Consider the following 15,249-nt stretch of genomic DNA (forward strand, 5'->3'; position numbering starts at 1 on the left):
GTCGTTTTGCTTGAAACGTCTTCGTTTCATCTTCTTAGGCCGTGAGGTCTTGATTATGTTGACTTGGGCTTGACTTCCACTCATGGGCTTTTAGACTTTAAATCTTAATGTCTTATAGATAAATAAACTCAACATTGAACAAAACACATTAGTATAAATAAATCAAAGCATTTAAATTTAATGTGTTAGAATATTTTTTATCAATTACTTAAATAATTTTGTCAAATCAAAATCATATGGAAAGGTGTTTCAACAAACTCCCCCATTTTGATGTTGGCAAAAACATTCAGTTGAAGAACTCAGTGTTGAGCTCCCCCATGATAGTTGACCTTATATTACTCAGTATACTCCCCCGTAAGGGTTGAGCCACTGACTTAGTTTTACTTTAAACATTCCAAAGTTTAATCAAGTAAGTCTAAGGTCAGTTTTCAGAAATAGGTCAGCTTATAAGTCATATTCTTTTTAACTCAGTTTATGCGGAAGGTTTAGATATCAGAGAGCGCTGAGTATATCTTTGTTCAATGTGTTTAAGAAGACATGTAAAAGCGGTCAACATATTGATCAACACAACATACATTCATAAAGCAATGTAGACAAATAGCATAGTTGATTTAGTGAAGATGCGTTTAACTATTCAATACAAAACATAAGTAAGCATCACACAAGATTGGTCAAATTTTGGAAAAGATAGATGAATGCATAGTTTTGTATTCAGGTGGTCAGCACAACAAAAATGCATAAAGGAAAGACTACAAGTTTTAACAAAATGAAATCTAGTCAATCCTAGTAAAGCTATTTCTTCTTGTAGTTGAGTTGGGCTTCATGCTCTTTAGCTTTACCCTTTCCCTTTTGTCTTTGCTGACTACCTGAAGCTTCTTCTTCTGAATGTTGGGTTCTTTGAGCTTGTGCTTTCTCCCCCGTTTTTCCACCATCAGCAGGAGGAGGAATGAAAGTGTCTTCAATGGCAGCGAGAGTTAGGCGTTTAGAGAATGCCTTTAGCTTTCGTGTGCTGGTATTTATGCCATAAAAAATGGGAACACCATCATCCAAAATAGTTCGTGGAATCCTGACATCAGCAGCACTCAGCATACTCAGAACATATGCTTGAGCCTTTCCAACCCAGTGTATGCTGTCAGTGAGCATTGCAAATGCTTGATGAAACATCTTCAGCAAAGACGAATCAAAATACTGATGCTGAGCATTTGTATGGCGCACGTGGTTGAAAGTAACTCGAGAGTACTTCAGGATCTCGTTTGTTTTAAGCTGGTCAGTTTCCATCTCTTCCTTGCTTAAGTTTAGCAGACGCACAGCCTCGCTAATTTGCTCAATGGAGCATTGGGAGGAGGAAGAGAGTTGGTGATTGGTTTTCTCTTGCTCAGTATGAAGCTGGTTGAATAGATGATGAACTTCGGCAGAAGTTGCATACATGGAGTTCGCAGCTTATAATTGATGAAGTTCACCCTGTAGGGAGTTCATGTGATTTACCATGGTCAGCTGGAGTTCGGCCAGCTTCGTTATAGAGTCCTACCTGGGCTGTTGAGATTGTAATAATGTCATGACACTCAGAAGATCCTTCAGACCTTTGATCTCAGTAAGAAGCTGAGTGACAGACGAAAGCTGAGTAGGCTCAACATTAGTAGACCCAGCGGCATCGGTGCTTGTTTGATGGAGGTCCTGGAGCAGAGCGTGAGCTGAGTCAACAATTCTTCGACCAGACTCAGAGGCATTTAGATAGCTAAATGATCCATCATTTGTTGGCCCAGATGCCGGAGGAGGAGTAGAACCGAATGAAGGCGGTGTTTGGTTCTGCTCAACATTAGAAGTGCCAGCTTGATCAGCGGCTGGTCTTGAATTAAGATTTCCAGTAGAAGCTGACTGGATTGGATTCTGCACTTGGATTTGTGGAAGAGGAGGATCGGCAGAATGTGTTACTTTCTTAGGGTCAGGCTGAAGCTGACTAGCTGTTGGAATTTGAGGAAGTTCAGTGTTAACCTGAGCAGGTAATTCCTTAGCTTGCTCAACATGTTGAGTAGCAGGATCTTCGAGCACTTGCTCGGTATCATTTTGGCTGGGGGAAGCAGTTAAGTCGGCATGTTCCTTTGGCTGAGAAACAGAGGCTTGTTTTTCTTGTTGCTCTGGTTGAGACACAGGAGGATTAGAGAAGAACTTAAGGTGTACCTCTGTTAGGTCAGTGATCTCATCCCTCAGCGGTGAATCACCCATGAGGTCAATGACGGGTGCTCGATATGCCCTCTTCTTTCTCAGTCTTTTTAGCTTTGGAGGAGTAGGGTCAGCAGGAATGGACTTAATAGAGTCAGTGGGTGAAGCTTCCCTTTGAACAGCGGGATGATTTGCCGTTGGCTCATCATCTTCTTCTACAATCTCCTCAGTGTAGATTGTGCCATGTTGGTCATCGTCTGATGGCTCATCATCCTCATCCTCCACTGTTACCTCATCATTGAACTGACCACCCAGTTCTTCTTCTTCTTCAAACTGACCACCCAATTAGTCTTGTTCTTCCTCTTCTTCTGACTGTTGTTCAGTGTCAATGTCTTGACTCTGTACATAATGTGAGTTAGGAGGAATGACTACGTCAGTTGGAAGGGCATCAATGGGTCTTAATTCTGGAGAGATTTTGTTCTGCTTTCTGGATGGTTGCTCATCAATATCCTCTCTTTCTTCTACCTCAGGCTCAGCTTGCCTTGGTCTTTTCTCAGCTGACCTAGGTCCATCCTGACCTTGTTGAGGTTGAGGCTTAATTCCTTGGGATACAAATTTAAGCTTCTTTGGTGCAGGGACAGCTTCTTTGGAGGTGCTTTGAACAGCTTTCCTCTTTCTTGTTGGTCCCGTGTGATTAGTTCCAGGGGGGTTAGGAACTAATATAACTTTTTTTTTGTTTAATTATATGCTGACTTAGTTATTTTGCAAGTTGGTCAGCTCAGCTTTTGGCCAGCTTGGCCAGATATGCTATAAGACAGCTTTGGACGGATATTGACTAAAGTTGCTTTCTTTATAAGTTAGATATTGACACTCTTGGAGGTCATCTTCTAACTCAGCACTTGAAATTACTCAGAGTCAACTTTAAACAATTTTATATGCTGAGTAAATTTCACACACAACAAATGCACATATATATATTGAGAGAGAGTTTAGAGATTACTCAGTATCACTTATCCTGGTTCGGCCTCTCCGCCTACGTCCAGTCCCCAGAGTCCTCCGGGCTTTTAGAATCCAATACTGGGCTCTTTAAAGGTAGAGCACAAACCAATTACAAGGCAGTTGAATATGCAAGAGTACCTTCCTCTATTCGTCTACTCAACTCCTACTAGGTGCTACAACCCAGCACCTAGATTTCTCTACCACTGAATGCTTACAACCAAACACTCAGCACTACACTCTCAATTTTACAATTGATAAACACTTGTTCCTTTTAAGTAAAGAACACTTTAGAAGATTACAAGTAATCACTCTAGCATTTACACAAAGAATGAAAGATGGGTGTAAGATCTCTTTTTGTATCTAAGTGCTTTTGTATCTTTTCTCTCTTGTATTTTTCTTCTTGTAATACCGGCAATGATCCAAGGATTTTGATTGTCCTTATATAGGAGAAAATCTAGAATCGGATCATTTTGAAATGATGTAGCCGTTAATGTTAAAACGGCTTTTTTAGGGGACAGATTCTGGTCAGCTTCAGACTGTTCCGGCCATTCCCTTTCTCTGTATTTCTTCAGACGTCAGGCTTGTCCTCTTACGTCTGGCTTGTCTCTTTGTGTCAGTTGTCCTTTACCAATAATCCATTGACCCATACTTCTCGGAATGTGTCTTTTGTGTATTTCCAAGGTTTCAATTATTGGTGCAGAGGGGCGGTAATCATTGTCTTTTAGCTAACGACTTTTTCATGCTGTCCTGAAGAATCACTCAGCTTCTACTTCGTAAAACCTTGTCATTTACAATTTCCAATCTGAGTATAAGTTTAGTCAGCTCAGCTTCGTGAGACAGTTGTTGTGGGCGTGTATGCCTTTGTCTTTTGATGCTAAGTTTGATTCCACTCAGCTTGACATTTTAGGCTCTTATGTTGACCTCTTCCTGTCTTACTTTTTATATTTATCCTTATTTATGTTTATACTCAACATTGAACAAACGGATTAGTACAATTAAAATAAAGCACATAAATTTAATTGTCTCTTAATCATGGATGATTTTGTCAAATCAAAATCTTGTGGAAAGGTGTTTCAACAAACTCCCCCATTTTGATGTTGGAAAAATGCATAATTATGGAACTCAGTTTTGAAATTCCCCATGATTGATTTATTTTTCATATTTCTGAATTTTCTCCCCCGTAAGGGTTGCATCTGTTAATTTACCTCTTAAACCTACCAAGATTTATTTGAGATAAACTAAGGATGTGTGTTCTGACTAGATTTAGTTCTAATTTATTTTGAGTCTAGGTCAGCTTTCAGAAATGCTTGAATACTCAGTTTGATTTACTCGTTATTATGTATACTGAGTATTTATTTGTTCAATGTTTATGTTAATGAGTATTGATAAGCATGGCATTGGAACAGAATGAAAAACACCATTCATTGGAACAAGGAATGAAACATACAAATGCACACTACTTGAAGTGCAAAATACTTGTGCCCACACAAAATAAGGTTATAACAAACAGTTTCACTAGTCTCTCTTTTTAATCACTCTTCTTCATACAGCCTTACCCTTTCCTTTCACTTTGCTTCCTGATGCACCTGTCTGATGTTGAGTTCCAAGTTGAGTTCTCTCCCCCATTTTTCCAGCATCGGGTTTGTAGACGAAGGTGTCATTTCTTGCAGATGAGGATAGAACATTCGAATAGCGTTGTAAACGCTTCGTGCTCTCACTCAAGCCGTCTATTACAGGAACGCAATCATCTCGAACATTTCGAGGAACGGGGATGGATCCAGTGATCAGGTTGATAATACACTCATGGGACTTGCTAAGCCAAGTAAGGGAGCTGGTGATCTGAGCAAAGGATTGATGATACATCTTCAATAGGGTAGAATCATAGAAGATGCGTTGAGCATTGTCATAGCGAACGACCTGTAGAATACCTTGTGAAAGTTTATCATTGATGGGGTCAACATCCATTTGAGCTTTGTTGACACTGAGAAGACTCACGGCTTCACTGAGTTGATCAATTATACATTGAGAAGTGGAGGAAACGAGCTCTCGTGTACATGTAAGATCGGCAGTCAGCTTGGCAAAGCATCCCTGCAACTCAGCAGATGTGGCATACTCAGGATTAGCCGTTGGCCCAAGGTTGGGTAGTTCTGCTCTCAGTTTGGCAAATTGTTGATCTAACTCAACTGAAGTTGCATATCCTGGATTAGGGGCAGAGAGATTATTGATTTTACCCTCAAGGGAGTTCATGTGGTTTATCATCAGAAGGAATAGCTCAGTCAGCTTGGCAATGTGATCTTGCTTAGGTTGCTGTGATTGGACGGTGGTTACAATACTGACAAGATCCTTGAGTCCGTTAATTTCCGTGAGAAGTTGAGTGATGGCAGAGATATTTGTGGACTCAGGATGAGCAGACCTAGCAGCCTCAGAAGTTGTGAACTCCTGGAAAAGAGATTGAACCGTTTCGATGATGCCGCGGCCAGACTGAGTTGCACTAAGATAGGCATGTTGCACAGCGGAAGTTGGCTCAGACGCAGGAATGGAGGTGGAGCTGGATGGTGGTGGAGTTGGCTGCTTACTAGCTTGAGCAATTGGGTCTTGATCAGGATGTTGAGTTTGAACAGGTGGATCTATAGCTTTCTCCCCATGTTGAGTGGTGGGATCTTCGAGCTCTTGCTCGGCAGGATTTGGATTTTGTGGAGTCTTGGCATGTTCCTCAGTCCGAGTAACAGAGGCTTGATTTTGCTCCGAATCCTTGGGAGGAGACTCAACATGATGATAAAAATACTCAAACTGGATATTGGAGGGATCCGTAGTTTGCTCCAAAGAAGGGGAATCTGCCAAGAGATCAATGAGAGGAGTTTTGACAGCTTTCTTTTTCAGTCTTCTGAGGGACTTAGTTTTTGGAGGTGACGGGTCAGTTTGAACATCTACATCCTCAACCTCAGCTTCAACATTCAGATCCTCTCTTTGATGTTCCTCTTCTTCTTGGTCAACATCATGTGCCTCTTGATTTTGCTCAATATTATCCTGCTCAGCATGATCATTTCCTTCAGCATTAAGCTGAGTATCAACCTGTCTTTGTTCTTCTCCTTCATCAGCTTGCTCAACTGGATTTTTCTCAAGATCAATCCCAATGTTCTGAGTGCAGTGAGATTTGGGTGTCACAACCCAATCAATGGGATCAGCCTCAACTATTTTCAACCCATAATTTCTACTTTTCTTCTTTAGCGGTTGTTCTGGGGATTCTTCATTTTCTTCCTCGGGCTCAGCTTGCCCTTTCCTTTTCTCTGATGACTTAGGTGTATCCTGAGGTAGGTCAGCATCAATATTCTTTCCTCTTGTCATAGCCCTCTTCTTTCTGGGCACAGTTTCAATGTCCTTGGCACTAGTGGCCAGTGTCTTTCTCTTCTTCTTTGCCTTAGAGGAATCGTCAGGAACTTCCTCTGGTTCAACTTCTGGCTCAGCATCATCTGTTGCTAGCTCAATTTCAATTTCTTGCTTAGCATCGTTTTCTTCCTCATCTTCCTCAACATCTTCACCTCCCTTTAGTGGTTGGTTGAACAATAACCCAGTTAGCAGAGCTGCGGTTATTTCTGTTCCTAAGCTTTTAGTCTCCGTGATGGTCTCAATCTTGTGATCTTCAAGGATCTTGGTGATGAGAGAACCTAGTCGAAGTTTCTTACCTCCTCATTGAAGTGCTCCCACCAAAAACACAGGCATATTCAGCGGACAATAGGTTAGTATGTGCCATATGAAGCACTGCTCAAAGTTGGAGGCAGACGAGGCTGAGTTGAGTTTAGGGAAGATGAAGTTTGTTAAGATGTAGTGCGCCATTTTTTGGTTTTGCCCCATACTCGTGCTGGGTATTTCTCCTTTGTAATTTTTGGGTTTGCAAAAACCCTTCATCTGGTCAAGCTTTTCCGTTGACACCTTTTCTTTTGTTGTTCTGAACTCGGTTCCTTTGTTGGGCATGTTGAGTAAGGTTGCCAAGTAGGACGGAGGGATTACAATCTTGTGACCCTTAACGTGCGTCTCCAGATAGTCAGCATCGTCCTTATCAACATGGAGGCCGGAGTAGAATTCCCTAACCAATCGTGGATAGGTGGTTCCGGGGAGAGAGAAAAGGCCTGCCCACTCGTTCTTCTTAATCCATTCATAGAATGCCTGTTCGGCAGTAACGAAGCTGGGGGAGAACCAGCGGCATTTGAGGACTTCCAGGTTGTGGACTTTTGAGTGAACTTTGACCATGATCCTAACCTTGGGTTTCTTCTGTTTTGGGGAACTTGCCGGGTCCGTTTGACGGCGTTTGCTCGGAGTTAGGTTAGACTTAGGAGGAGATTTAGGGCTTTCATCGGTGATCAATTTTCCAGAATTTTCACCGGAGATTTTCTGAGTGTTGGTCATTTTCAGAGATTTTTGTGGAAGATTTGAGAGAGAGAGAGAGATTCTGAATACCAAAGGATTTACGCGTGAAGAGATTTGAAGAGTAATTTATCCATTATTTTTATATACCTAAAATGGTCCTATTAATTGAAGTGGCCGTTTTTCCTTGGGGCGTTCAATCGACAGAAATTCTATCATTTATGACATTTCCGGCGCATGGGTTGTCTCATAATTGTTTGCCTTTCCTAGGTGCTTTTTATTACACGTGTTGGCATTTAATGGTGCAAGTGGGTTTTAGCGCAATTTTCCTAGAAAGTGAACCGTTTGGGATACTGAGAACCTAGTTCTTATCGAGGTGAATTCCTACCTTAGTATATGATACTTGCTCAGTATATGTACCTACTCATGATAATCACACCACATGTATGTCAACTCAGTATGAGGTGATTTTTCTACATTTTGAACTCAGTAGTGGTTTATTTTACTCAGCATGGCATTTGCACAGCGTTCAAATTTTCACACAGCATGGTACTCATACAACATTTACTTAGAAATTTATTGAAGGGGATTAGACATACTGATAGCTTCCCTTAGTATGTTGAATTGTTCACGTGCCAAGGGCTTGGTGAAGATATCTGCAAGCTGTTCATTTGTTGGCATATAGGTCAGCTTGATCTCATCTTTTAGTACGTGATCTCTGATGAAGTGATGCCTTATGCTTACATGCTTCATCCTGCTATGTTGGATTGGATTTCTGGACAGATCAATGGCACTCTTGTTGTCACATTTGATCTCTATTGTTTCAGTCTTCACTCCATAATCCTCAAGCTATTGCTTTACCTAGAGGACTTGTGCAACACAGCTTCCAGCAGCCACGTACTCAGCTTCAGTTGTAGACAGGGCCACAGATGATTGCTTCTTGCTGAACCAAGATACTAGACAGCTTCCGAGGAAATGACATCCTCCTGAAGTGCTCTTAAAGATTAAAAGGCCCAAAGCCCAATATGGAAGTCAAAGCCCAAGTCAAACAGTTTAAGGCAACTCGGCTGTCGTTATGTATGAAACGCAGCTCAGCAGAAGAAGGATCTAGAAGACCTTCCTTGAACAACTTCGGGACGAAGCTGCTGAGTTGATTCGACAAAGAGTACAAGACAGCAGCTGAGCAAGAACAACTTCTAGACAAAGTGTTTCCACTTTGGGTAAAGTTCAGAAGACACAGAATGCTGTCTAGTTGACCTTACCATAAATGGAGAGACATTCTGCCGAGCTGACCGAGGACAGAAGATACTCAAATCTGATTGGCCGACAGCTCTGAGCAAGACAGGATGACAACGACAGGAAGCCGTTTCCCTCCAACGGTTATTTCGAAATTCGAAATGACCGATGACTCAGACGTCTCTATAAATAGAGCCCTTCAGTTGCTTCATTCAACATAGAACTTGATCAAGCCATTACGCTGACCAAATTTCTACGCAAAGTTCTGCAAAAAAAAGCAAAGCAATCTTACACCAAATTTCATATCTTTTGTGTAAAAGTCTAGAGTGATTATTCAATCATCTAAGGTGTCTTAGCAATCGTTGTTTAGGACAAACACTTATCATTTCTAGAGATTAGAAAGGAGAGGCTGAGTACTCGGTTATAGTACTCAGCGAGAGATTAAGATTGAGTAGAGGTATAGAGGAAGGTACTCTTGTTATACTCAGTTTCTAAGATTGTAAAAGGTTTGATGCTCTACCGTTAAAGAGCTCAGTAGAGAATTCGAAATCTCGGAACGTGTTCCGGGGACAGGACGTAGGCTTGGAGGCCGAACCTGGATAAATCTGCTGAGTAACATATTTCTAACCTTAAACTCCTTTATATATTTATTGCTTGCTTAAACAAAAACTGACCAAGTAAAGAGGTCAAGCTGAGTTGTGCGCATTGAATATCTGAGCTCAGGAATAGACTCTAAGTGCTATCTCCTGACTCAAGCAAAGAAACTGACCTAGTCACCAGTTGACTAAGCCAGTATCTTGCTATTCACTCAGCGCCGCTGTTAAAACCTTTTTCTCACGAAAAAGAAGTATGCCCTAACTAAAATTTTTAAATAGTTCCTAACCCCCCCTTAGAACTATACCTGTAACGTTATAAGGGACCAACAGTAACATCCTTTCTAAGTTTCTTTGACTCAGATTGGACCTCCGTGACAAACTTATGCATTATTTGAATATTATTATGTAAATCTGCATTGTCTTGGAGGAGATATCTGAGGTCACTCAGCTTGACCTCTTCAATCTCGTCACACTGCCTGCTGAGTGATTTGATTTTCTTGTTACACTTTTTAGTTAGTGTGTATAAATCACTCAAGGCATTTACCATTTCGTTTCTAAGCAAAAGTAGGGATGTTACCTCATTGTTATGTTCCTCCTGGTCAGTTTCATCAGAGAGGTCAGCTTGCTCAGATTGAGAGTGATCAGCATCATCGGCCATAAAGCATATGTTTGCCGTTTCATTTGCATCAGCTTCGGATGATGTTGACTCGTCACTATCACTCCATGTTGCTACCATTGCCTTCTTGTTTCCCTTTTTATCTCTTTTTAGGTTTGGGCAGCTTGACTTGATGTGCCCAGTTTGGTGGCACTCAAAACATGTGACGGACTTGGAGCTGTCCTTCTTATATTTGTCACTGGACTCAGCTTTGTACCTATCACCTTTCTTGTATGGCCTCTTGCTGTTTCTGTCACTTCTTCTGAACAGTTTCTTCATCTTTCTAGTGAACATAGCCATTTCCTCATCATCAGTTGACTCAGCTTCTGTGGAGCCAGCTTTCATCACTAGTGATTTCTGTTTCTTATCTTCGGACTTTTCTTTAGCTTCAAAGTTCTTCATAGAGATCTCATGGGTCAGCAAGGATCCGATTAGCTCATCATATTTGTAGGTAGTCAAGTCCTGAGCTTCTTCTACAACTGTTTTCTTTGTTTGCCAACTCTTAGGTAGACTTCTCAAGATTTTCTTCACCTGTTCCTCTTCAGTGAAGTTCTTTCCAAGTCTTTTGAGCTCATTTATGATGTTGGTGAATCTTGAGTTCATTTCTGAGATGTCTTCATTTTCGTTCATCTCAAACAGCTCGTAGAGTCTCATATGCTGATTGACTTTGGACTCCTTAACCTTACTGGTGCCTTCATAGGTCACTTCAAGCTTTTTCCAAATCTCCTGTGCTGACTCACAACCTGAAATCTTATTGTATTCTGCAGCATCTAAAGCACAGTGAAGCATATTTATAGCCAAAACGTTATTTTGTAATTTTCTGAGGTCATCCTCTGTCCACTCAGCTTCGCTCTTAACAATTTTCTCATTGTTAACAGTTTTATATGGCACATGTGGACCTTGAACAATTGCAAGCCATGCACTCATGTTTGTGGCTTGAATAAAGTTTTTCATCCTATTCTTCCAGAATGTATAATTAGATCCAAAGAATAGGGGAGGTCTAGTGATTGATAATCCCTCAGGGAGTATTTGTGTTGTTTGGTTCCCTGGAAGGAAACGAGTGCTGTTCTCACCCATTTATAGGATCCGCTCAAGATAGTTATATCTTTGAGTAGTGAGCTTAGGCTCTGATACCACTTGTTGGTCCCGTGTGATTAGTTCCAAGGGGGGGGGGGGGGGGTTAGGAACTAATATAACTTTTTTTTTGTTTAATTATATGCTGACTTAGTTATTTTGCAAGTTGGTCAGCTCAGCTTTTGGTCAGCTTGGCCAGATATGCTATAAGACAGCTTTGGACGGATATTGACTAAAGCTGCTTTATTTATAAGTTAGATATTGACACTCTTGGAGGTCAGCTTCTAACTCAGCACTTGAAATTACTCAGAGTCAACTTTAAACAATTTTATATGCTGAGTAAATTTCACATACAACACATGCACATATATATATTGAGAGAGAGTTTAGAGATTACTCAGTATCACTTATCCTGGTTCGGCCTCTCCGCCTACGTCCAGTCCCCAGAGTCCTCCGGGCTTTTAGAATCCAACACTGAGCTCTTTAAAGGTAGAGCACAAACCAATTACAAGGCAGTTGAATATGCAAGAGTACCTTCCTCTATTCGTCTACTCAACTCCTACTAGGTGCTACAACCCAGCACCTAGATTTCTCTACCACTGAATGTTTACAACCAAACACTCAGCACTACACTCTCAATTTTACAATTGATAAACACTTGTTCCTTTTAAGTAAAAAACACTTTAGAAGATTACAAGTAATCACTCTAGCATTTACACAAAGAATGAAAGATGGGTGTAAGATCTCTTTTTGTATCTAAGTGCTTTTGTATCTTTTCTCTCTTGTATTTTTCTTCTTGTAATACCGGCAATGATCCAAGAATTTTGATTGTCTCTTAATCATGGATGATTTTGTCAAATCAAAATCTTGTGAAAATGTGTTTCAACATTTCTTTCTGACAATCCCTTTCGAGTCACCATCCCCACAGCTTCCTGGACAGCAACCCCTTTCCCTTTCTTGGGCACAATTGGTTGGTCATAGAATAGACCAAACAGTGCCGGAGCAGTGATCTCTATCCCTATTGCGTGGACTTCCTCAACTAAGCTCACCCTATGATCCTTAAGGATTTTGGTGATGATGGAGCCTAGCCTGAGGGTTCCGGTCTTTCGTTGGAATCCACCGATTATGAAGACAGGCATGTCTATCGGCGTATAGGTCAGCATATGCCATATGAAACACTGCTCGAAGTTTGTCGTTGAGTTGGTGCAGTTGATTTTTGGGAAAAGGAAATTGGTCAGTATGTAATGGGCCATCTTTTGATTACGACCCATGGAGGTACTTAAGATTTCTCCTACATGGCCAGGAGGTTTACAGAATTCAGCTTTGTAGTTGGTCTTATCTTGGTCACCGGATTTACGAAGAATTGCTCCTTCGTTTTTCAGTTTGAGTAGCGAGGCCAGGTAAATAGGGTTGATGAAGATATCCTTCCCTTTAACCTTGGTAACCATGTAGTCCCGATCATCATCCGCGACTTTTAGGTTAGCATAGAACTCTTTAACTAACTCTGGGTAGGTTTCTTCGTGAACAGAGAACAGCTCGGTCCAACCATTGTTCTTTATCCAGTCACAAAAGGGTTGCTCAGCTTCCACAAAACCCCGTGAGAACCATCTGGAATAGTCTACTTTATACCCCCTCACACTCTCGTAAACCTGAGTGTAGGTGCGTTCCACAGGCTTCTTTGCCTTATCCTTCTATTGCTTTCCTTTTGAGGAGGCAGCGTGGTCAGCTTTGGTTTGCTTGCTCGACGTAGTGACCTTAGAGTGGTCACGCTGGGTAGGAGAAGAAGGATTTTCATCAGAGCAATTAACGGCACCGGAGACATTCTGAGAATCTTTCGTCATGATTCTTAGAGAAGTTTGAGAAGTTTGGGAGATTTTAGGGAGAATATGAGAATACCAGAAATTTCTAAGCGTAAAGAGATAAAAGTGAGAAATCATCCACTATTTATAGCGGTGTCGAATTGATCCTACGCGTTGAGATGGCCGTTTGACCTCGAGTGACTCAATCGACAAATATTCTGGCATTTATGACACATTTGGCGCGTGTATCTTCTAATTATTGCGCTTACGTCATCCTAGGTGGCTATTTAATTCGCGTGTTTTGCATTAAGTTTTACAATAGATGTTTACTCAGTATTAAGAATTCCAAACGTTTAAGGTTTTGAGTAGACAGTGTTGCGCAATGGTATAATTCGTGTGTTTAATCACTCAGTTTAAGATAAACACTCAGCATGTATATCTACTCAGCATGTGACAGCACAAAATATTCAGCATGGTAATTCACTCAACATGCACATATCACATTTTATACTCGAAATTTATTGAAGAGGATTAAACATACCAATGGCTTCTCTAAGTATGTTGAATTGCTCACGAGCCAGTGGCTTTGTGAAGATATCAGCAAGCTGCTCATCCGTTGGGACATAGGTCAGCTTGATCTCTTTCTTGAGTACACGATCTCTGATGAAGTGATGTCTTATGCTGACATGCTTCATCCTACTGTGCTGGATTGGGTTCTTTGATAGGTCAATGGCACTCTTGTTGTCACATTTGACTTCAATGGTTTTAGTCTGAACACCATAATCTTCAAGCTGTTGCTTAATCCATAGGACTTGAGCAACATAGCTTCCAACAGCAATGTACTCAACTTCAGTGGTTGACAGGGCTACTGACGTCTGCTTCTTGCTGAACCAGGACACAAGACAGCTTCCAAGGAAGTGGCATCCTCCCGAGGTGCTTTTTTGTTCAAGCTTGTCTCATCCGTAGTCAGCGTCAGTGTATCCAATGAGTGTGAAATCATGAGTATTGGGATACCACAAACCTGCATTCACTGAGCCTTGCAAATATCTAAGGATTCTTTTTACAACTATGTAATGAGATTCCTTAGGGTTAGATTGATATCTAGCACAATAACATACTGAGAACTGAATGTCCGGCCTACTTGCAGTTAAGTAAAGTAGAGAACTAATCATACCTCGGTACAATCTGCTGTCTACTGACTTACCACTTTCGTCAGCGCAGAGGACAGTGTCAGTGCCCATAGGGGTAGATATTGGCTTGCAATGTTCAAGTTCATACTTCTTCAATATCTCCTTAGCATACTTAGTTTGACTGATGAAGATGCCATTTTTCCCTTGTTTGATTTGAAGTCCAAGGAAGAAGGTGAGTTCTCCCATCATTGACATTTCAAACTCAGTCTGCATCTACTTACTAAATTCCTTGCACATTGACTCGTTAGTGGCACCAAAAATAATGTCATCTACATATATCTGAGCCAATAGGGTATCTTTACCCTTTCTCTTAATGAATAAGGTTGTATCAGATTTACCTCTGACATAATTTCTAGTCAGCAGGAAACTGGTCAGCCTCTCATACCAAGCACGTGGTGCTTGCTTGAGACCATACATAGCCTTTTTGAGCTTATAAACGTGGTTCGGGAACTTAGGATCCTCAAACCCTGGAGGCTGATTAACATAAACTTCCTCGTTTATAACTCCATTAAGGAATGCACTCTTAACATCCATTTGAAACAATTTAAAGTTCATATAACTTGCATATGCACATAAGATTCTAATAGCCTCTAGCCTTGCCACTGGGGCAAAGGTCTCACCGTAGTCAATACCTTCTTGCTGACTGTAGCCCTGAGCTACAAGTCTTGCTTTGTTTCTGACCACGTTCCCTTGTTCATCCATCTTGTTGCGAAAGACCCATATTGTTCCAATGGTCTTCTGACTTTTTGGTTTTGGCACTAAGTCCCATACTTCATTTCTTCTGAACTGATCAAGTTCTTCTTGCATTGCATTCATCCAGAATTAATCATACTCAGCTTCAGCGAAATTCTTTGGTTCCTGGATTGAGACGAATGCTACGTTGGTGAGGTATCTCCTGAATTGATTCCTCATCATCAGGGTGTTCTCAGCGGCATCAAGAATGGCACTCTCTGAGTGACCTCTTGGTATTCTGATCTCTTTTGGTAGATTGATGTCTTGTGCTGGTTGTGTTTCAACAATCTCTGCAGGTGTAGATTGGTCAGTGAAGATAATTTGAGTTTCACTTTTACCTTTGGTCAGCCCTTGAGGCAATGACTCAGTGGCTGTTTCTTGGTAAGTGGGAGCTGAGTGTGGATCATCCTCAGTCAGCTGCATGTCTCTTCCTGCAGGGTTAGTTT

This window comes from Euphorbia lathyris, chromosome 4, assembly GCF_963576675.1.
Source record: "Euphorbia lathyris chromosome 4, ddEupLath1.1, whole genome shotgun sequence".
In the NCBI taxonomy this organism is placed as follows: Eukaryota; Viridiplantae; Streptophyta; class Magnoliopsida; order Malpighiales; family Euphorbiaceae; genus Euphorbia; species Euphorbia lathyris.